The following is a 24,098-nucleotide window of genomic DNA, read 5'->3' as shown; positions in this document are numbered from 1 at the left end:
TCTCTCAGATAAGAGGAAGGATTTATGACAGGAGTATAAGGAGGTAGTAGATAGTTTTAAAAAAAAACAAAAAAACATTTTTTATTGATTTCCACAGCAAACAGCACACAGTGCACCCCAACATGGTGCATAAAAAACAAACCAATTACTCCCACCCCACCCCCCACAAGTCCCGCAATCTACAACTTAATTCTACTTATCTATGACTTTCACATCTCCGCTGTCTGTGGTGCTATTAGAGCCAGGCTCTTCCAGTCATGAGGCTTTTAATGATGCTACCAGATGTAGCCAAGCTGTCAGCGTCTCGGCTTCCCCTTTGCCTCCTCTACACACAGCTTCTCTCCCAACCACAGTTTCTGCGTCTGCCCATTTCAATAAATCCCGCCACCAGGCCTCCGCACTAGGTCTCATGCATGCCTTCCATCCCATAGCTATCCTGCGCTTTGCTAATATATAAGCCAGATCGTTGAGTTTACTCACGTGTTTAAGTTTGCGTGGTCTTGCTAATCCCCCCACCATGCACGCCCACAGAGAGTCTACTATCAATCTAATCCACTTGTCTGCTAGCAGGTTCCCCACTTCTGCCCAATACCTTGCTATTTCTGGGCATGCCCAGAACATATGCACCATCCCAGCTTCCTCCTCACCGCATTTTGGACAGTGTTGTGTGGCCACATTTCCGAACTTGGCATTTTTCTTGGGGGTCATATATGCCCTGTGGGTGATAAGCAGTTGTATCTGTTGTATCTGTTGTAGCCTGACATTCCTCGATACTTTCTTATGATATCTCTGCATCCTCACCCATAATCCATCACTTTTCTCCCCACCTTCCTCTTCCCAGTCCTGTCTTAACTGTGCGACTTCTTTCCCCACCTTGGACATCATTATTTCATATATCCGGGAGATCTCATGGCCACACTCTGACACTGATTGGAATGTTTCTATGGCAGCGTCCGGTTGTTGAGACAGCTCTGTCTCCGACCATGTCTTCCTCACCAATGCCATTAGCCTAACATATGTGATATATTGGCCATTGTGCAAACCTGTTTCATCTCTCAATACTTCAAACTCACTCCTTTCCCCTTCCTGCCATATATCCCCTATGGTCGTCACCCCCACTGGCTACCAGTGTTCCCTAATAGTTCTCCTTAGTTGCTCGTCTACACCTTTCAGTGTCAGTAGGGGGACCTGCAAGGAGCACAGCAGCGGTCTCCCCATCATCCTGCAGGCCCTGTGTCAGATCTTCCTTCCCAGGACCAGCAATGCCGATCTCCTCCCCTTCGAAGGGTCGGCCACCCATATCCACTCATTCAAAAAGTAAGGTGCACATTCCGCTCTCAGGAATCTGGACTCTGATGTGGTATCTTCGGATAGCCATCTTGCCACATATTGAAGCTGGCCTGCCAGGTACTATACTTCGAAATTAGGCAGTCTGATCCCTGCTTGATCATGCGGGTTCTGCAATTTCCACAGGGCTATCCTATTCCTAGAGTTGTGCCAAATGAACCCTCTACATATGCTATGCACTTTAGTAAAAAACCTTTTTGGTATCATGTATGGGAGATTTGCGAAGTTGTGCAGTAGCCTGGGTAACACTTTAATATTTAGCAGTGCAACTCTTCCCATCATGGTCAGAGGCAGCCGTGCCCAAAATTCTATACTGCGTTCGATCCCCTTTATTGCCCTTTCTGTATTATTCTTGTGTTCATCCTCTACTTTATGATATATATCCACCCCTAGGAATCTAAAGGTGTCTATTGCCCACCCAATCTGTAACACTGGTAACTTGTGTTTCATCAAATCTACATATCTGAATAGGGGGAACACAATGGACTTCCATGGGTTGATAGTTATGCCTGATATAATTGCATATCGCTCTAATACTTCCAGAATATAGTGCAGGTTTTCTTCAGGACATCTTAGATATAATAGCATGTCATCAGCATATAGCGATATCAAGTGCTGACCCCCTTTTGTGCTAATTCCTATCTCATTATAGTGGTGCCTTAGGTATATCGCCAAAGGTTCTAGTGCCAGGATAAATAGAATCTGAGAGGGGCATCCCTACCAAGTACCTCTGCTTAGGGTCCATCTTTCCGATATGACCGATCCTGTACGGACACGAGCGACCGGTTCGCTATATAATAATGCAACCCACTTCAAATATGCTGGTCCCATCCCACATTTTTCCAAGACCGCCATCAACCATGGCCATTTGACCGGGTCAAAGGCTTTAACTGCATCCAGTGATACCATAGCTATTTCTTAGGAGCTACCTTCCGTCTGGTCTATAATATGGTGTAGCCTCCTGAGGTTGTTGGAGATGCACCTCTGGTGGACATATCCCATCTGGTCATGGTGTATTAGGGTATTTATCATTGGTTTCAATCTGTTAGCCATCACAGCAGTAAGTATTTTGCTATTTTGATTTAACATCGATGGTGGTCTATAAGATCCGCAATCCTTACTTGATTTGTCCAGTTTGAGGAGTGAAATAAGAATCGCTTCTCTGTGGGTCTCTGGTAGCCTGCCTTTGTCAAACGCCTCATTTAGCATGGCCAACATTGGCAGGAGCAGGTCAGTCATATACATTTTTATAAAACTCACTCGGGAGACCGTCTGCTCCTGGGGTCTTATTAGTGGGTAGGGTCCGGATTACATTTTCCAGTTCTTCCATCGTGAGTGGTGCATCCAATCTCTCTCTATCTGTTCCTACAAGCTTAGGTAGACCAATCCCTTCCAGTGTCTCCCATATATCAATATCTTCATCTTCGATCCTGTCTGAGTAAAGATCTTGATAATAACTATAGAAGCAGCCATTCACCCCCTCTTGAGTATCCTCTACTGTGCCATCACTTCCATGTATTTCTCGAACCACCTGTCTTGGGACCTCGCTCCTACACAGCCAGGTTATCAGTCTACCTTGTTTATCACCTTCTGCATGCTGTTTCTCCAGGTATTTCCTATAATTTAAATTACTTAACCATTGCCAGTGGGCTCTACATATTTCTTGCAATTGTTTTATGACCTCCGTCCCCCCTGGGGGGTCTGCCCCCTCTCGCATTTTATCCTCAATCTCCCTTTCCGTGTGTTGCAGTTCCTCCAATATACCTCCTTGTAACCCCTTCGACCTCGAGATTGCTTCCCCTCTCACCACCACCTTAAATGCTTCCCAAAGCGTGCCGGCTGATTGCACACTTCCTGTATTTATCTCAAAATACTCCCTTATGGACTTCCTCAAGTCTTCTCTAAATATAGTATCCTTCAGCGCTTCAGCTCTAAGCTTCCACGTCGGTATCTTCGGCCTAGGCGGAGAAACCTGCCACGGTACGACCAACGGCGCATGGTCCGATTGGACTGCTACTTTGTACTCTGCACCTCTTATTGCCTCTACTACGGTACCTGCCACAAATATCTAATCCAACCTAGTGTGCAAGTCATGCGGGGCCGAATAATTTGAGTAGCCGCTGTGTTGTGGCTGAAGCCTTCTCCATATTTCAATCAAATGAAAGTCTTGTGTGAGTGAGTCTAGAGCTTTCGCTGCAGGGTTCGATCTGGTTATCTTGTTATCAGATCTGTCATGCCTGGGGTTCAATGTACAATTAAAATCTCCCCCCATTATTACCACTCCATCTGCGTATGGGCTGATCTTGCTATACATGTTCCTGAAGTACCCAGTGTATCATTATTTGGGGCATAGATGTTAATAATATTCACCTCTTTATTCCCCACTAACCCCCTCAACCGCACTATCCTGCCGTCTGTTTCCACCTCCTGTTGAAACAATTTGAAAGGGACGTGAGGTGCTATCCATGTTAGAACCCCTCTAGCATACATTGAATATGCAGCTTCCACCATGGTCCCCTTCCATTTCTTCTTAATCACTTCCAGTTGATCCCTGGTCAAGTGGGTTTCTTGTAGCAGTGCAATATCCATTTTGTGCCTTCTCAGGTACATCATAATCTTATTTCGTTTGATGTAACTATTTAACCCCCACACATTCCATGTCACTATTTTCAGGTCACCCATATCAGCCGTATCCTACTCCTCTCATCATCACCCCCTCTTCCTCCTATTTAGACGGAGTTGTAACTGTGACTCTTTCCCTCCCCCACTCGTAACTCCCTCTGCACCCGCCTGCCCCCAAACTGCCCCTTAACTGAAGTCCCCCATGTCTACCTTCCCTTTAACCCAAACCCCTCCCAGCTGTTGCCCAGCTCCATCCCTGGATCTCGGGCTCCCCTGAATCTCGGCCCCTGCACCGCTAGACATGGTATAAGGGTCGCAGCAGGTGGATACTATGCTACTAATATCCCAACTAATCTACCTAGTGGGGGTAAGGTTTTGCTCCCCGACATCACTCCCGTAATCCAATCTCAGTGCATCTATCATTTCACCCTTTTAAATTTCATCAAGCAATTACGATACCCCAACTACGGCAATGTTTTCCGTGTCATCTGATTTATTCGGTCCCAACCCAATAGTCCCACCACCCTTCTTTTATCCTTATCCTTTTCAGCTGTCAATCACCCATCTGTTCTGTCTGGGCAGTTTATCCCGTCCATCCATATGGCGGCGTCCACTGGAGACTAAAAAAAAGTGCTTTGTCTCTGTATAAGACCTTTAGTTTCGCTGGGTAGAGCAGTCTGTATGTCTCACAACCTCCTCTTTACTGCCACCAAACTTAAACATCGCCTCTGTATCAGGAATGTATAGTCTGTGTACGCTGTGATTGTTGCTGATGCTCTGCTGATTGTTCCGCCCTTCCGAAAGTGCTCAAGGATCTTCTCCCTGTTCTTGTAGCTCAATATTTTAACTATGATCGGCTGTGGTGGGGCACCAGATGGAGGTTCCCTCGTCTGGGCCCAGTGCGCCCTTTCTACTGCGAACCCCTGGGAGAGTACTCCCACACCGATCTCCTGTAATATTATATTCTCAACATAGTTTGTGGGGTTGGGGTTCTCTTCTCCTTCAGGGAGTCCCAAGATGCAGATGTTATTTCTTCGTGCTCTCCCTTCTGCTTCTTCTGCTCGAATTTCCAGGTTGTTTACCCTTTGTTGAAAGGCATGGATCTCCTTGGCGTTTGCTGTGCAGGTCTCTGTATTAGTCTTCGCTTCTTTCTCCAACGCTCCTGTGCGTTCAGCTATGGCTCTGACAACTTGTCTCAGGAGATTGACATCCACGCTGACCGCGTCGATCTTGGATTCAAGGGAGGTGTTCAGTTCCGCTATAGTAGCCTCTAGTTTGGATTCCCATGCCGTCTTCAGCTCAGCAATAGCTTCTAGGATCTGCTGGTCCCCCCTCTGCGGTCCGCTCTTCCCAGGCGTAGTCATCTCCAGTGGGTTTGCCCCTTCCCCAGTCTGGTTTGGCTTAGTAAAGATGTCCAGTGAAGATTGTTTCACCTTTGATTTGACCGCCTTTTTCGCAATTATGCTTCGTCAGGCCTCTCAGGCACTCCTCTCTGCTAGATCTGTGGGCGGTTTATCGCTTCAGTGGGGCTCCCGATGGTGCGCTCAGATGTGGCCTGCTCTGCCTAGTCAGTCGGACCTGCCTGTCTCGCCTCACAGTATACTGCCAGGGCCTCCTGTTATAGCAAGGGGATCCGTCTCACCTCCTCAATGCATCGCTCTTCTTGGTCACCACTGTCCTGAAGTATGGTGGCACTGCTTGGGCCCCCTTAGTGTCTCACAGCTTTGCCGCCTTTTACGTTGATGAGTTACGGGAAGCCTGAGTCTGACCCTACTCAACCTATATATTCACACTCCACTAGGTCCCAACAGCAGTTGTTCAGGTATCTGGGGGAGGCCTAAAATGATAGATGTTCGACCTTGTGCACCTTGGGCAATTTGTGCTTCATATACAGGTAGGGGTGACTTCAATCAGTGCTCTCCCAATGTTCGGCCCTTCCGTGTCTTGTACAAATAGTGGCGTCGGTGTTCTGCGGCTGTTATTCCCTCTATGGTTCCTTCAGCACCTTAATGGCATGTCCATGCCTCCACAGGGCACTTATTGTCTCTTATTGGCAGCGGGCAGGAGTGCGCTCGGTGTGTCCTCTATGTCGCTTGGATCTGGGCTCAAGAACCTGGACCCCCCCAAAGTATCATGCGCGTTAGTGCCAGCTCCCGTTAACAAACTTTATTGTGGCCCCTTGTTGATCATTGTCCCAACTAAACCATGCCTGGTGATGTGCCCACGCCATTTCTGCCAGGTGCCTGGTGTTCTTCTGTCTGCAACTTCTCTGTCTCTAATGTCTGGGGCAGTGGACAGTATGGGGCGCTCCGTAATGTAGCCTCGCCACACCACATGTTAGGGTATGGCTGTGTGTCTCTTAGCACGGGTGTTGTTATAGGCTGCCCCACTGTTTCATGCTTGAATTGCCATGGCTCATCGGCGGTGGTTTATTGTCCCTTTTATCTCTTTAACATATGCACCTTTGTTGTAGGACCATCGTCGCCATCTGTCCTCTGAAGGAGCCCCTTTTATTGTTGTATGCACCTCCTAGCTCAGTGCTTTGTGTGGACTGCAGGCGTCTTGATCTCGTGTCTCCCCGAGCCCAATCCTTGTAGGTAGCGTTCGGGATCTAATGCGAATTCCTGCCGGGCTATGCTCTCACTGATCAGGTGTCTGCTTACCACATTGTATCCTCTGGTGCTTTGTAGACACTGGGGCTGCAGCCGTGTAGCTAGGCTGTTCACGAAACAGCAGTGCTTGTATTTGCGTCTCTCGCCGCTGCAGTGAGCAGCTGTTTTTATCAGTGTCCGGGCTTCGGGGTCAGTCCGTTCGGTGAATTGCTCATCTGCCTTTCGGGCGCTGCACACACTCCAATCCGCTATCCTTTTAATCATCCAAGCTCGTTTGAGCTCGTATCTCCATTAAGGGACGCCACGGTATGCTTCCTTTACACAACTATGCCCGCATACCGTCACAGTTGCTCTCTAGTCACGGAGGCTAATCTTCTTGATCGGATCCTTTGTTCTCAATTCCGGGATGTCATTTTGTATCGACTTTCGTCCCCGGCCACCACAATCCTCGTGATGTACAGATGTTTGTTGTAGTAAGTCTTATGGCCATCAAAGTTTCTGCAGGCACGCTCTGCGTATTTGCATGCATGTATAGGGATCACTGCAGGATCGGTGGAGCTCCTCTGGGAACAAGTCTCCTCACATGGCCTCATAGCCACGCCCCCTAGTAAACAGGTTAGACCATTTCACTGACCTGTTGATTGCAGTCTAAATTGGTCAGCCAAATGCAGCCAAGGTTTCTGACCTTGTAAATGTAAGAGGTAGGGAGGTCAAAAAGTGCAGGGCAAGGAGGTAGTTGTGATGAATCATCCAAGAAATGTTTAGGACCAAAAATAATAACTTCTGTTTTGGAAGGATTCAATTGCAGCATATTGGACAACATCCAGCCTTTCATTTCCAGTGCACAGTCAGAAATATGTATGATAGAATCAGGGGAGGTGTTTACATGCACATAAATGTGCGTGTCGTTGGCATAAGAGTGATAGTGTAAGTCAATTTAGAAAAGATGCTCAAGAGTGGCTGAATATAGCAAGGGCAATAAGAAAGAGCCCTGTGGAGACACACAAGGGACCGGCAGTGAGCTGCAGAAATAAGCACCTATATTGACCTGTTTGGTTCGCTGAGATAGAAAAGAAGTGAACCATGTTAAATAATCTTCAGACATTTGGGACTCTTCAGTCAATCTATATTTAAAAATATTAAAGTCAACTGTATCAAATGCCACCTAGAGATTAAGCAGGACTAACAGGCTGAGGTTGCCCTCGTCAGCTGATCTCAAAATGTCAGTGAGAAGTGCTGTTTCTGTTCCAAGACGAGGCCTGAAGCCCGATGAAATGAATCGAGGAGACAGTGTTCTTCCATGAACGTTTATAATTGAGCGGTAGCTACTTTTTCAAGAATTTTCCCAGGCCTTGTGAGGCCAGCAATGGGGCTATAATTCTGAAATACATCATGGTCCAGTGAAGCATTTTGTAGCAAAGGAGTTAGAATGTATCCATTATGTTCTTTGGGAACCATACCTTGGTAAAGGAAATAATTAACACAGAAGGTAATTAATTCACTTAATTCAGAAGCATAGCATTTGCCCAAGCATGCTTGTATATATTTGTAAATATGAATCATGTGTTTCAGACAGTCAGATAGCTGTGGAGATTCCTGCGGAGCCCTCACTAAAACTCTACCTAAAGTCTCCTCCCACGTGGCCAGGAGAGGCCAGATTCCTACTGATCCCAATCCTGGGGGTGGTATACGGCAGGAGGATCACCTGGGTGGAGACCGGGCATAGGGAATTGGGGAGATTGCGCAGGGTGAGACAGAGTTCTTTTCCTTAAAGAGAAATACTGTTAACCCCAGTTAAAAAGAGGAACGGGCTTATTGCCATTTTGGTACATCTCAATCCTCTATTAAAGATAAAAGGGTAACACTTGAAAGAGTGACTCCACTTTGTGTTGGACCAAAGACACCAATCGTTTATACTCCCAGAGTCCCAAATCCTCCACAAGATCAAAAGTAGTCCAGCAGGAGTGGTGAACATGTAAAGTTTTCTGTCCCTTCTGTCTCTAATAGGGTTAAAATGTATGATTCTTCTCTCAATTAAATCTGGGCGAGAAAATCTGTTTTTACATCCTTTGTAGAAGTAGAGAAATTAGATTTTTCTAACTCATACTACAAGTCAAAGACCCCCTCGGTGACTCTGAAGAAGAATTGGGCTAAAGAGGCAGGCAGGAGCCCAGGTCAGGCAGGCAAGCCTAATGAAACATTGTGAGGCATTCAAGCCTAGAGGCTTACATTTGAACCTAATCAGTCCACCTGAGGGCCATAAAAGGCTGTCTGAGAGAGGGGCAGTAGAGAGGAACTGGGGCCGGAGTTGGAATGTTGGAAGTCGTAGAAGGAGAGGAAGCAGAGCACTTAGCCAGCAGACCACAAGCAAGTGTGACCACAATAGCGATGCCAGATTAGAGAAGCTAATTCCAATTGCAAATTAGGAATTGGTCCTGTGCTCACAAACCCTGAACAGCTGTGGCAGCACTGGAGAGAGAATGAAGCAGCAGGCGATATGTCCAGGTGCGCCTCCTTGCTGTGTATGCACAGCTGAAGTTGCAGTTGTTCTGAAGATCTATGTACAGAGTCAAGCCGAGGGAAACTGGACAGTATGAAGCTCTCCCTTAATGAGGCCAGATCAGAGACACCACTGCAGCAGAGGGGTGTGAATCCCAGCAGTGCCTGCAGTAGTAGCAGGAGAAGCAGCAAAAGTGGATCCTACAGCCCCCAATCTTTATAATTGGGAGTCGGAAAAGGAAAGTTCTGTACTTCTGAGAATCAGAAGTTCCTTGCCAGAAACTGTAGCCAGCTTCTAATTGTAATCGCATTGAGCTATGACCGAGTGTATATCAACCGTAGAAGTGGAACGTCTCTTTACTAATGGGAAAGTAAGACAAGCTTAACTGACACACTTGCTTGTAATGAAAAGCCTTTATTTCCCAAAAAGCAGTAATACTTTTTTGCAGCGCGGTCACGTGTCTCTGATTAATACAGAGATCCCTCCCGGTAGCAGAAACAAAGCTAAACTGACTTTCCAGAAGAGTTTCAAATGGTATTAAAGGGACTGCACGCATGAGCAATGTTTCCTGAGGCCTTGGAGGCAGAGTGCTGACCGAAAGGCGTAAACGTGTCTCCCACTGAAGTGGCAGTTCAATATTAAAAAGCAGTTTCGAGTGCCACATTTTGACTTCCATTGGGGATACATAACTTGCAACACATCAAAGGTTGAATGAGCAGAAGAAAAAAGTAGTAGAAGTTGAAGCTACAACAAGCATTGAACAAACTAATAGAGGCATCTCTATGAAAACCAAATTCCAAGCAGATAAGAATTGTACACTGGAGGTTTTTGAAGTTGATGAATGCGTGGTTACTCAAGAGTCTTCTTCCAAAGTTGGCAGAGTGGCACAACCTCTTTGGGGTTAACTACTGTACACCAGGTGTATATAACGCTGAGGATGGGAGCTTTACACTTGTTCACTAATGTTGTTTTATATCTGCATGGCAAAGACTACCTGGAAGTAAGTGGTAGTCTAGAAGCCCAAAGAAGAATCTATTGTAGTTGCAAGACAGGCAAAGAGGCTGCCCTTTCTCAGGATATAGATAGAAGAGTGCCTTGCCAGCCTGTGGAGGTAGAAGATGTCCTGTAGCAATACCCACATTTTGAAGTTGCTGTAGATGCAGCACATTATGAAGCAGTAGAAGTTGCAGCAGTATCAAGACTATGGTTGTCAATACTGTTGAAGTTAACTGTGGGACCACAGAACCTGTTCTCACAGTAACATTGCAGAAGCAAGTTGGTTGAGAGAGGAGGACATTTCAAGCAAGAACAACCTGACAATTGTACATATAACACCATAGCATCTAGAAGTGAAGAAGTTGTTGTCACAGTGGTAGAAGAAACTTTTGCCAACTACATCTTTAATTTCTTGGAAGGAAGTCATCCAAAATACTACATTGGTGCTGTTGATTCTTTGTGAAACTGTAATGAAGGAACCCCTGCACCAAACAAGGAAGAGACTTTGACCAGTGGATTTTATTTGTGTGAACATTTTGTTTCTTGGAACTGTTCAATACTTTGGTTATGACTTTTTGTTACCTGGAGAAAATTGACTTTGGAACATCCTTGTGGGAGCAAGATCTGCCCAAGATCACAAGAAGTCATACAAGAGATTGGATGCTTGGGGTCCTTTTGTTTATGTTGTATTTTTGTTAGTTGAATGTTTATATTGTTTCTGGTGAGGATTTGTTTTGTAAATGATAGGAGGTTTTCCCATATATCTTGAAGTATGTATAGAATCCCCTGTTAGAGTAGATTTAATTAGGATTTCTGTTGTTAATTTTGGTTTAATAAAGTGGAAAATCCTGAGAACAATCAATACAGTCATTAGTCTCACATTAGTGACCCCTCACATAGCACAGTGACCTAAGCGCTTGCCCCTAAAATCTGTGGGCATCCTGCTGTGGCAGAATAAAATACTGGCAGGGTCAACTCAACCTTTCATCCTTCTGAGGTCGATAAATTGAGTACCACTTTGTGGGATAATAATGTCTTCTCTTATTTCTGCACTCTGAGACCTATGGGTTTGTAGCACTACATAAGAAATACATTAAGTACTTATCCCAGATATGGGATTGGCGGTTTAAACGTATTGACAAATTAATAAATTAAGACTGTCACGAAAGTGCACCCCTCCATCCAGACATGATCAAAGTGAACTGATGAGGCCAACTCTGTTTTGATAATACAATAGGCCGTCTCATTATACCACACTGTAGTGCACACTAGCTGCACCCACAAACTTGTCCAACTTTTATTGGCATCACCTTGGCTCCTCCTATCCCAAATCACGTAACATTCCACATGAAGCTCCCCCTTATCTCCGTCCACACCAGGTGCTGAGTAATGATGTGACTGGGGCACAACTTTTGAGTCTGAATTTCAGGGATTTATTTATCCCTGAATAAATAAATCCCGGTAATACGTGTGCTTGTAATTCAAATGGGATGGCGACTCTTTTGTGAGGGAAGAAGGTGCCAGCTGGTACCTTATAACATTGCGAGGGAATCTTTAAAGATTGAAGAAAAGTTACATATCTTTTTTTGCATTTTCATGAGAAAGGTGTTTTGCCTCTTGAGGTTATCATGACTCACTCCGGCCGGCGGCCCATGTGAACTATCAACAGATAGAGACTTCAAAAGCCAGACAGTAATCGCAAATGCCATAACGCATTTGCGGGTGGTCTAAAATGAGAGGCACCAGAGCAGTCAGACTGAAAGCTTTGTTGGAAGAGTGGACACACTGCTTCCAGGCTCGTTAATGTCAAGATCTCTCTGCCTGCCTGTTTTGGAACGTTTCAGCACATTTCTGGCGGGATGAGGATTTGTTTTGCTGTTGCTTGAACAGTGAAGTATTTTTAGACTTTTTACATTCTTTATATGTGTAGTAATTATTCATACATTTATGCTTTTGTGGATAAAAGGCCATAAAGAGCCATTGTTTGCAGTTTAGCTGAGTGTCTGCTTGAATAATTGCCCTTCGGCGTCAAAGGTTTCTTCATTCGGTGTGCTGAGGCTGTGAAATATAGCTCTATACCTTTGAAGCAAAACATCCATTGGCATCATAAAACCTTATGCCCTATTCTCATGAATTTGTCCTTCAAAGGGCATGTCCCTTCTTGGTCTCTAAACATTCTATCCTCACCACGTCCAGCCCTGCAGCTGGATGCAATTAGCGTTTATATGTTCACCTCAGGTGCCTCTGACCTCAGCTTCTCTCCTGGGTAATGAGAAAGGGGATTTGTTTTTGGAGCTGAGCTAAGACGGAGTAGCAGCAACACATCAGGGCCTGTGTTCGATTCTATTCATCATGTACTAGGCCTTAACACATCCAATATGATGTCACTTCCACCATGTTAACACACTGACCTTGCTTCTACCACAGTACCTTTCGGACTCCATTTTCCACATTTTTCAGCTCTTCCCACACATCTCACTACACAACATAACTAGGGATATGACAACAAAACAAAGGACCTATAATGCTGCCCTATTTATAACCTCTGAAACCAATAATACATGTGTTGCTCTTTCTGTGTTGCTATATGTAAGTATGTAACCAATGTAACCAAGGGCACAACTGTATGTAACCAAGTACAAGAAACACTGTAACCACAACTGTATGTAACCAAGTATAAGAAACACTGTAACCAGCGCCACGATGCATTCGGTCTGATGTGCGCTTAACAAATTCGAATAAATAAATAAATAAATAAATATCTAATTTGTGTTAAACCCAACTAAAACAACACATGCGCCTTCTGCATTGCAAACCTCGGTCTGCGCCCACAATGGTACTTGCTAATATATTTTTCTCAGCCTGAACGTTTTTGCCTGGCTAAGATGCTATACATGCATCCCAACATTCCCCCTTTAGTTAATACTCTGTTAACTAACCCTTCTGCCTGCTCCCTTCTATGTCATCCTCTTTGGGTAACCACGCCCTGCACACATGAGGCAAGCTCCCATCATTGGGCATATTCTTCCGGGGTATCCATCATGAAGCAACACCCTCCACCTCCGACTAGACAAACCCTCTGATCAACGTAATCCTCTGGGTCTGGTGGGGGTGTGGTCAAGAGACCTGGGGGTACAACCTCTGCTCTTTTTTCAATATCCTCATTCTTACAACCCCGTCCCATCTATCAGTCGATTTGTACTTGTATTTTATGAGAGGAGGAACTCTACCCACTGTTATTGATTGATTGATAGTTTATTTGTATAGCACCTATACACAATGGGGGTCATTCCGAGTATGGAGGTAACCATGCCGCTATTAGTGGCATGGCTACCCCCATACTGGGTACCGGGTCCGGGTCCCCTGAATGAGGAATTACTGGGCCATTCCAACCTTGGAGGGCCCGGTAATTCCTCATTCAAGGAACCCATCCCCATTCAAGCCCCCAAAGGGCTTAATGGGAATGTTGAAAGTGCTAACAATAGGCCTGTTAATAACGGGCCCATTGTTGGCACCCTGGTCTGCTCGCTGGATCAGCTAAGGATGCCTGGTTTTACCAGGCGTCCTTAGCGGGTCCCGTGAGCAGAACTCGTAATGAGGCTGTAAGGGGTTGATGGCTCGGCACCTTTACTGGCACCGTTAACCCCTTACCGCCAAGGTCGTAATGACCTCCAATGTGTTTCAAAGCACTTTAAGGCAAGGGAGGGAGCGAGGGAAAATACAATGGCCTTCTTACAAGGCCTTGAGACATTAAGAATGTAAAATTAGCTATCGTACTAGGCCTGGCGACATTTCAGATAGTGCAAGAGCTATGACAAAAATAAGGAGTGGAGGAAGGGTGGGGTAGGAGATGAAAACAGACAAGCGACTATCGTTCTAGGCCTGACGATATTTCTGGTAGAGCCGGAGATTAACAAGAGCTGCTGGTGGAGGGAGGAGGGAGGAGGAGAAGGACAAAACAAGCAACTTTTTAACTAGACCTGACGACATTTCAGGTAGTGCTGCAGGGGCAGGGTGAGGAACAAATAAGGAGGGAGGGGGAGGAAAACAAACACGCTACTATCCTACTAGGTCAGATGACATATTGGATAGAGTAAGTGCAAAGAATGTAGTAAGGGGAAGCGGAGAGGGAAAAAGATAGGGAGAGGAAGAGAAGACTGAGAAACTGTGAGTGTGGTTAAAGAGAAGAGAGGCAAGTACGGGGGTTGAAATACAACAGGAAGGCATACAGGGATAGCAAGCATACAGCAGAGGGGAGTGAAGTACAACAGGCAGGCCCACATGCATCACAAGCATACAGTGAGGGGAGCGTAGTGAAAAGGCAAGCAAGCAGACATCGCAAGCATACAGCAGGGTTGGGGCAAAGTACAACAGGAGGGCATACAGGCATAACAAGCATACAGCAGGGGGGAGCGAAATACAACAGGCAGGCAAGCAGACATCACACGCATACAGCAGGGGGGAGCGTAGTAAACAGGCAGGCAAGCAGACAGCACAAGCATACAGCAGGTGGGAGTGTAGTAAACAGACAGGCATGCAGCCATCACAAGTAGACAGCAAGGGCAGCAAAATACAACAGGAAGGCATACAGGCATAACAAGCATACAGCGGGGGTTGGGGGCACGCAAATGACACAGCAAGATTGCACAACACAGCCAGATTTAAGATTAAGCTAAATGCATACAACACAGCCAGGTTTGAGATTAAGCTAAAAGCATAAAACACAGCCAGGTTTGAGATAGCAACCAGAATCATATGCTAGCAGTGGGTGCAAACACGCAATGCAAACAGGAGTGCAAACATGGGAGATAAGTAGACAAGAAAACTGAAAAGTCAAAATAGGGTAGAAGCGTGTCCAGAAGGAGGGAAGAACCCCATAGTTATGGTGGTGTGAATGATTCCAGATTCCTTAGAAAAGTGAGGTAGCAGCATCATCAAAGTTGAAATGGAGGGATGACAAGATAATACATTAAGCAGTGTTCTGGTAGCGGACAGGTAGCCCACAGGGGACTTGTTGTGGGTCTTAGGTAGTCTGGGCTAGCTCCTGCTTCCCGGTTGCTCTGATTGGCTTAAAAGCCAACTACAACCAATGGGAGTGTGGCCAGTCGCTGGTATGCAAGAATGGTTAAAGAAAGTTGCAGCCATGTTGGAAGGCACAACAAACAAAGAGCAATGCTGCGAGCTACTGGATGAAAAAATGGTAATGAGCAGCAACACATCAGGGCCTGTGTTCGATTCTATTCATCATGTACTAGGCCTTAACACATCCAATATGATGTCACTTCCACCATGTTAACACACTGACCTTGCTTCTACCACAGTACCTTTCGGACTCCATTTTCCACATTTTTCAGCTCTTCCCACACATCTCACTACACAACATAACTAGGGATATGACAACAAAACAAAGGACCTATAATGCTGCCCTATCTATAACCTCTGAAACCAATAATACATGTGTTGCTCTTTCTGTGTTGCTATATGTAAGTATCTAATTTGTGTTAAACCCAACTAAAACAACACATGCGCCTTCTGCATTGCAAACCTCGGTCTGCGCCCACGATGGTACTTGCTAATATATTTTTCTCAGCCTGAACGTTTTTGCCTGGCTAAGATGCTATACATGCATCCCAACATTCCCCCTTTAGTTAATACTCCATTAACTAACCCTTCTGCCTGCTCCCTTCTATGTCATCATCTTTGGGTAACCACGCCCTGCACACATGAGGCAAGCTCCCATCATTGGGCATATTCTTCCGGGGTATCCATCATGAAGCAACACCCTCCACCTCCGACTAGACAAACCCTCTGATCAACGTAATCCTCTGGGTCTGGTGGGGGTGTGGTCAAGAGACCTGGGGGTACAACCTCTGCTCTTTTTTCAATATCCTCATTCTTACAACCCCGTCCCATCTATCAGTCGATTTGTACTTGTATTTTATGAGAGGAGGAACTCTACCCACTGTTATTGATTGATTGATAGTTTATTTGTATAGCACCTATACACAATGGGGGTCATTCCGAGTATGGAGGTAACCATGCCGCTATTAGTGGCATGGCTACCCCCATACTGGGTACCGGGTCCGGGTCCCCTGAATGAGGAATTACTGGGCCATTCCAACCTTGAAGGGCCCGGTAATTCCTCATTCAAGGAACCCATCCCCATTCAAGCCCCCAAAGGGTTTAATGGGAATGTTGAAAGTGCTAACAATAGGCCTGTTAATAACGGGCCCATTGTTGGCACCCTGGTCTGCTCGCGGGATCAGCTAAGGATGCCTGGTTTTACCAGGCGTCCTTAGTGGGTCCCGTGAGCAGAACTCGTAATGAGGCTGTAAGGGGTTGATGGCTCGGCACTTTACTGGCACCGTTAACCCCTTACCGCCAAGGTCGTAATGACCTCCAATGTGTTTCAAAGCACTTTAAGGCAAGGGAGGGAGCGAGGGAAAATACAATGGCCTTCTTACAAGGCCTTGAGACATTAAGAATGTAAAATTAGCTATCGTACTAGGCCTGGCGACATTTCAGATAGTGCAAGAGCTATGACAAAAATAAGGAGTGGAGGAAGGGTGGGGTAGGAGATGAAAACAGACAAGCGACTATCGTTCTAGGCCTGACGATATTTCTGGTAGAGCCGGAGATTAACAAGAGCTGCTGGTGGAGGGAGGAGGGAGGAGGAGAAGGACAAAACAAGCAACTTTTTAACTAGACCTGACGACATTTCAGGTAGTGCTGCAGGGGCAGGGGGAGGAACAAATAAGGAGGGAGGGGGAGGAAAACAAACACGCTACTATCCTACTAGGTCAGATGACATATTGGATAGAGTAAGTGCAAAGAATGTAGTAAGGGGAAGCGGAGAGGGAAAAAGATAGGGAGAAGAAGAGAAGACTGAGAAACTGTGAGTGTGGTTAAAGAGAAGAGAGGCAAGTACGGGGGTTGAAATACAACAGGAAGGCATACAGGGATAGCAAGCATACAGCAGAGGGGAGTGAAGTACAACAGGCAGGCCCAAATGCATCACAAGCATACAGTGAGGGGAGCGTAGTGAAAAGGCAAGCAAGCAGACATCGCAAGCATACAGCAGGGTTGGGGCGAAGTACAACAGGAGGGCATACAGGCATAACAAGCATACAGCAGGGGGGAGCGAAATACAACAGTCAGGCAAGCAGACATCACAAGCATACAGCAGGGGGGAGCGTAGTAAACAGGCAGGCAAGCAGACAGCACAAGCATACAGCAGGTGGGAGTGTAGTAAACAGACAGGCATGCAGCCATCACAAGTAGACAGCAAGGGCAGCAAAATACAACAGGAAGGCATACAGGCATAACAAGCATACAGCGGGGGTTGGGGGCACGCAAATGACACAGCAAGATTGCACAACACAGCCAGATTTAAGATTAAGCTAAATGCATACAACACAGCCAGGTTTGAGATTAAGCTAAAAGCATAAAACACAGCCAGGTTTGAGATAGCAACCAGAATCATATGCTAGCAGTGGGTGCAAACACGCAATGCAAACAGGAGTGCAAACATGGGAGATAAGTAGACAAGAAAACTGAAAAGTCAAAATAGGGTAGAAGCGTGTCCAGAAGGAGGGAAGAACCCCATAGTTATGGTGGTGTGAATGATTCCAGATTCCTTAGAAAAGTGAGGTAGCAGCATCATCGAAGTTGAAATGGAGGGGTGACAAGATAATACATTAAGCAGTGTTCTGGTAGCGGACAGGTAGCCCACAGGGGACTTGTTGTGGGTCTTAGGTAGTCTGGGCTGGCTCCTGCTTCCCGGTTGCTCTGATTGGCTTAAAAGCCAACTACAACCAATGGGCGTGTGGCCAGTCGCTGGTATGCAAGAATGGTTAAAGAAAGTTGCAGCCATGTTGGAAGGCCCAACAAACAAAGAGCAATGCTGCGAGCTACTGGATGAAAAAATGGTAATGAGCAGCAACACATCAGGGCCTGTGTTCGATTCTATTCATCATGTACTAGGCCTTAACACATCCAATATGATGTCACTTCCACCATGTTAACACACTGACCTTGCTTCTACCACAGTACCTTTCGGACTCCATTTTCCACATTTTTCAGCTCTTCCCACACATCTCACTACACAACATAACTAGGGATATGACAACAAAACAAAGGACCTATAATGCTGCCCTATCTATAACCTCTGAAACCAATAATACATGTGTTGCTCTTTCTGTGTTGCTATATGTAAGTATCTAATTTGTGTTAAACCCAACTAAAACAACACATGCGCCTTCTGCATTGCAAACCTCGGTCTGCGCCCACGATGGTACTTGCTAATATATTTTTCTCAGCCTGAACGTTTTTGCCTGGCTAAGATGCTATACATGCATCCCAACATTCCCCCTTTAGTTAATACTCCATTAACTAACCCTTCTGCCTGCTCCCTTCTATGTCATCATCTTTGGGTAACCACGCCCTGCACACATGAGGCAAGCTCCCATCATTGGGCATATTCTTCCGGGGTATCCATCATGAAGCAACACCCTCCACCTCCGACTAGACAAACCCTCTGATCAACGTAATCCTCTGGGTCTGGTGGGGGTGTGGTCAAGAGACCTGGGGGTACAACCTCTGCTCTTTTTTCAATATCCTCATTCTTACAACCCCGTCCCATCTATCAGTCGATTTGTACTTGTATTTTATGAGAGGAGGAACTCTACCCACTGTTATTGATTGATTGATAGTTTATTTGTATAGCACCTATACACAATGGGGGTCATTCCGAGTATGGAGGTAACCATGCCGCTATTAGTGGCATGGCTACCCCCATACTGGGTACCGGGTCCGGGTCCCCTGAATGAGGAATTACTGGGCCATTCCAACCTTGGAGGGCCCGGTAATTCCTCATTCAAGGAACCCATCCCCATTCAAGCCCCCAAAGGGCTTAATGGGAATGTTGAAAGTGCTAACAATAGGCCTGTTAATAACGGGCCCATTGTTGGCACCCTGGTCTGCTCGCGGGATCAGCTAAGGATGCCTGGTTTTACCAGGCGTCCTTAGCGGGTCCCGTGAGCAGAACTCGTAATGAGGCTGTAAGGGGTTGATGGCTCGGCACCTTTACTGGCACCGTTAACCCCTTACCGCCAAGGTCGTAATGACCTCCAATGTGTTTCAAAGCACTTTAAGGCAAGGGAGGGAGCGAGGGAAAATACAATGGCCTTCTTACAAGGCCTTGAGACATTAAGAATGTAAAATTAGCTATCGTACTAGGCCTGGCGACATTTCAGATAGTGCAAGAGCTATGACAAAAATAAGGAGTGGAGGAAGGCTGGGGTAGGAGATGAAAACAGACAAGCGACTATCGTTCTAGGCCTGACAATATTTCTGGTAGAGCCGGAGATTAACAAGAGCTGCTGGTGGAGGGAGGAGGGAGGAGGAGAAGGACAAAACAAGCAACTTTTTAACTAGACCTGACGACATTTCAGGTAGTGCTGCAGGGGCAGGGGGAGGAACAAATAAGGAGGGAGGGGGAGGAAAACAAACACGCTACTATCCTACTAGGTCAGATGACATATTGGATAGAGTAAGTGCAAAGAATGTAGTAAGGGGAAGCGGAGAGGGAAAAAGATAGGGAGAAGAAGAGAAGACTGAGAAACTGTGAGTGTGGTTAAAGAGAAGAGAGGCAAGTACGGGGGTTGAAATACAACAGGAAGGCATACAGGGATAGCAAGCATACAGCAGAGGGGAGTGAAGTACAAAAGGCAGGCCCACATGCATCACAAGCATACAGTGAGGGGAGCGTAGTGAAAAGGCAAGCAAGCAGACATCGCAAGCATACAGCAGGGTTGGGGCGAAGTACAACAGGAGGGCATACAGGCATAACAAGCATACAGCAGGGGGGAGCGAAATACAACAGGCAGGCAAGCAGACATCACAAGCATACAGCAGGGGGGAGCGTAGTAAACAGGCAGGCAAGCAGACAGCACAAGCATACAGCAGGTGGGAGTGTAGTAAACAGACAGGCATGCAGCCATCACAAGTAGACAGCAAGGGCAGCAAAATACAACAGGAAGGCATACAGGCATAACAAGCATACAGCGGGGCTTGGGGGCACGCAAATGACACAGCAAGATTGCACAACACAGCCAGATTTAAGATTAAGCTAAATGCATACAACACAGCCAGGTTTGAGATTAAGCTAAAAGCATAAAACACAGCCAGGTTTGAGATAGCAACCAGAATCATATGCTAGCAGTGGGTGCAAACACGCAATGCAAACAGGAGTGCAAACATGGGAGATAAGTAGACAAGAAAACTGAAAAGTCAAAATAGGGTAGAAGCGTGTCCAGAAGGAGGGAAGAACCCCATAGTTATGGTGGTGTGAATGATTCCAGATTCCTTAGAAAAGTGAGGTAGCAGCATCATCGAAGTTGAAATGGAGGGGTGACAAGATAATACATTAAGCAGTGTTCTGGTAGCGGACAGGTAGCCCACAGGGGACTTGTTGTGGGTCTTAGGTAGTCTGGGCTGGCTCCTGCTTCCCGGTTGCTCTGATTGGCTTAAAAGCCAACTACAACCAATGGGAGTGTGGCCAGTCGCTGGTATGCAAGAATGGTTAAAGAAAGTTGCAGCCATGTTGGAAGGCCCAACAAACAAAGAGCAATGCTGCGAGCTACTGGATGAAAAAATGGTAATGAGCTGAATTGAAGAGCAACAGAGCTTGCTATGAAGATGTGCGACAAGTGCATTTCAAGGCAGCAAATTTAAATAACAAACTTGCAGAAAGTGAAAGCACCACCGTGCGCTTTCCAAATGTTGCCAACCTTACCCCCACAGGATTGTAGGTGATGATTACAGGCAGGGGCAGGCTCCACATCGTCGTCGTTGCTCGAAGAAGAAGTGAAGAAGAATGGGTGAGGGGCCTCGTTGTGGGCCCTGGGTAGTTAGGGCCGACACCCGCCTCCTGGTTGCTCTGATTGGTTTAAAAGCCAAGTACAACCAATGGGAGGGTGAGCATGGCCAGGCCCAGGTATGCAAGAATAGTTCAAGAAAGTTGCAGCCATGTTGGAAGGCCCAACAAACAAAGGGCAATGCTTAGGGGTACCGGAGGAAAACATTCCATTGACCTGAATTGAAGAGTAGCAGAGCTTGCTCTGAGGACATGTGACAAGCACAATTCAAGGCGGCAAATTTAAAAAACAAACATGCAGAAAGTGAACGCACAGCTCTACACTTTCCAGATATTGCCAGCCTTACCCCACAGGATTGTAGGTGATGATTACAGGCAGGCTCTGCTGTTGTGGCACTCTTCAGCAGGGTCTTCGTACTATATCTCAGGATCATCTAACATTAACAAAAACGTATGAGCTGAAAAACCACAATGGCAACCAGCCATTTTATGGCTATTTCTAGCCATGATGGGGCCCACATAAACATAGAATCAAACTAATTGTTAGCATTCTCTCCATCTTATTTCTCTATTGCAATCCTCAAATTCTGAATGGCCCCTATTGCATGGGTCAATGACCCATTATCCACATTATTTGGGTGGATATACATGCAGCAAGACAGACCAATTTTCTTGCACATGCCCCCCTCAATAGCCATGAGCAAATACAGAATGTATCTATTCTGGAGAGTCATAAGCCGTATAGCCAAATTCAGTCTTAATTGAATTCGGACCCTGCTCCATCGGGTTCACCAGTGGAAGCATCTCCCATCTGGTTATCTGCAGCCACTTAGAATTTGCTGCAGTCTGGATACCTGGCACCAGGATGGATACGAGAAAAGTTTCTATTTTTGTAAAGAGTTTATACTGATCCAGGGTGTCCTTCAACTTATCGGATGAGTCTTTGGATAGATATTTCAATCTTCTCTGCCAACTAAGCCTTAGTAAGCAACGGGCATACTTGGTGGTTCTCGGGGCAGCACATTTATATCAGTCAAATGGGCATCAGGAACTGCCAAAACTGCTGTGTGTAGGGTGGTCAGTGAACATACGCCCCTCTGTGATGGCGGGAGGTATAGGAATGCCTATTTTCCACACACCCAATACACATCCATCAACGCTGCTGTGTCTTCGGTCAAATCAGGGATGACAAGTGTATTATGGCAACACATGTTTGTTCCTATAGGTATAGTACCATTTCCTCAGAAGCAAAAGCAGTACTCTACTAAACTCTGTACTTTTGCTGGTGTTTCACTTAACTAGATGAATGTCAATTTAGGCACGTGATTTCCCCATGTCCTGCCACAATTACTATTCGAGCGTGCACTACTTCTTCCAAAAACCCCAATAAGACCCCTGCCACACAGCTCATTACTCCTGCCACCCATCTATTGTTGGAAAACAGCGCTCCTTCCATCTCCAGCATTGGTCCTATTTTACAACAGACTTGTTCTTTCTTCTTGGCACATTATTCATCACCTCTGTCCATTATTACTGCTTGGACCATGTGCGCTTGGAAAAGACGTTGTGCTCTGCACAGGGCCAAGTTTACCAAAAACTGGGCTATAAGAGGCAGCATTTCTTGAGGTATAAACAATTTGGGAGTGCCCATAGGCATGAAGTATCAAAGAGCATACATAGCAGCTCTTGTTTCACCTCTCCAACCCCACTTCGGGCATGTGATTATACCACATTTTGTCCGATTTGGGGTGGTGCACATCCGCCACAGTGTCAAGGATTTCCACTTTATATTGATTATATTCTATCTCTGCCTTAGTTTCCCTCCTGGTTCATGCCATTCCCAAAGATACATCTTTGTTGTACCCATACCCCCCTTTTATATGTCCCAACCATATAAAATAACCACACGGAAACACTATACATATTCTAAAAAGAAAACAACATATACATCATAACACATATATTACAAAAAGTTTGTAGTGCTGAACCTGAAGAGGGAGAGAAAAAACAGACAACCATGCAGAAAAATGCAATCTATTTATCATTGGCTAAGGAATGACCAACTGCTGCATCATATGGATATGCGCTATAAAATATACTTTAATATCACTCAGTTATGTGGTCATTCTCATGAGAAGGTGGAGCAGTGCCTGGGGCTTTCTGAGCTTCAGATTAGTGGAGCCAGAACCGCAACTCTTGCACACAACCTGTAAGGGGTGTGGCATAAGGCCCCTTGAACCTCTGCTCATTTCAGCAGCAGACAACATTCCTCACAAACACCTGGTTCCCCAGATATAGCTGCAGTGGCGGTAAATTCAGTTAATCTGTCGGCGACGCGTCATCTGTGTATTCTTTTCTGTGTATTTCATCTTCAGGACCTTCATAGGTGATGCAATCATGCACGTCCTCACCTTCTTCAACAGGGATTGAAATAAAGGTGGCAGGGTTCACTATGTAGCGTTTTACAATGTGAATGGAGGGGAGGGACAAAATTACTTTATGCAGAGGACATTTGTGTATTTAAAGTGGATTTAGATCGCTCAAGAATTTGGAACACTGCATGTTCTACATATAATGTCACTGAGCACCCCATAGTGATTGTTGGGAACTTTTTCGATGGCAAAGTCTGCAGTGGCCAATGCCTGTTCACAAGGGAATTTTCACTGCATTACTGAATCTAATATACCACTGTAATATGCTAGGGGCTTGTGAACTAGGGATGTTTACTGAGACAATACAGCAGTCATCACTTGTACATTGGAATGTAAGAATAAATTCAATTCTTTCATGTAAGAAGGGGTTGCTAGATTTTTGTATTGTTAATGCCATTTTTGAGTTCCCAGAAACATGTTATCATTTCTGCTGTCCATGTGAGTGACCCTTTCCTTTTTTGTGCTTCTATGAGTCCCGCCAATAGAGGTTTTGTTGAACTAAAATTGCCAAAAATCCATGTTCTTCAATAGTTGTACAAAGCCAAAAACGGTTGTATTTCTTTAACCGTAACGCGCTATGTTATGTTCTGCACTGCAGATGCTCTTTCTGGAGTTACTCTTTTCCCTGAAGATATTATTTCTCCTAAATACACCACTTCTTTCTGAACGTATTGTATTTTGTGTTTATCTACTTTGTATTGTTTTAAGTGAGC

The sequence above is a fragment of the Ambystoma mexicanum genome, chromosome 11 (genome assembly GCF_040938575.1).
Source record: "Ambystoma mexicanum isolate Mex_15411 chromosome 11, UKY_AmexF1_1, whole genome shotgun sequence".
In the NCBI taxonomy this organism is placed as follows: domain Eukaryota; kingdom Metazoa; phylum Chordata; class Amphibia; order Caudata; family Ambystomatidae; genus Ambystoma; species Ambystoma mexicanum.
Note: the sequence above shows the minus strand (reverse complement) of the source record.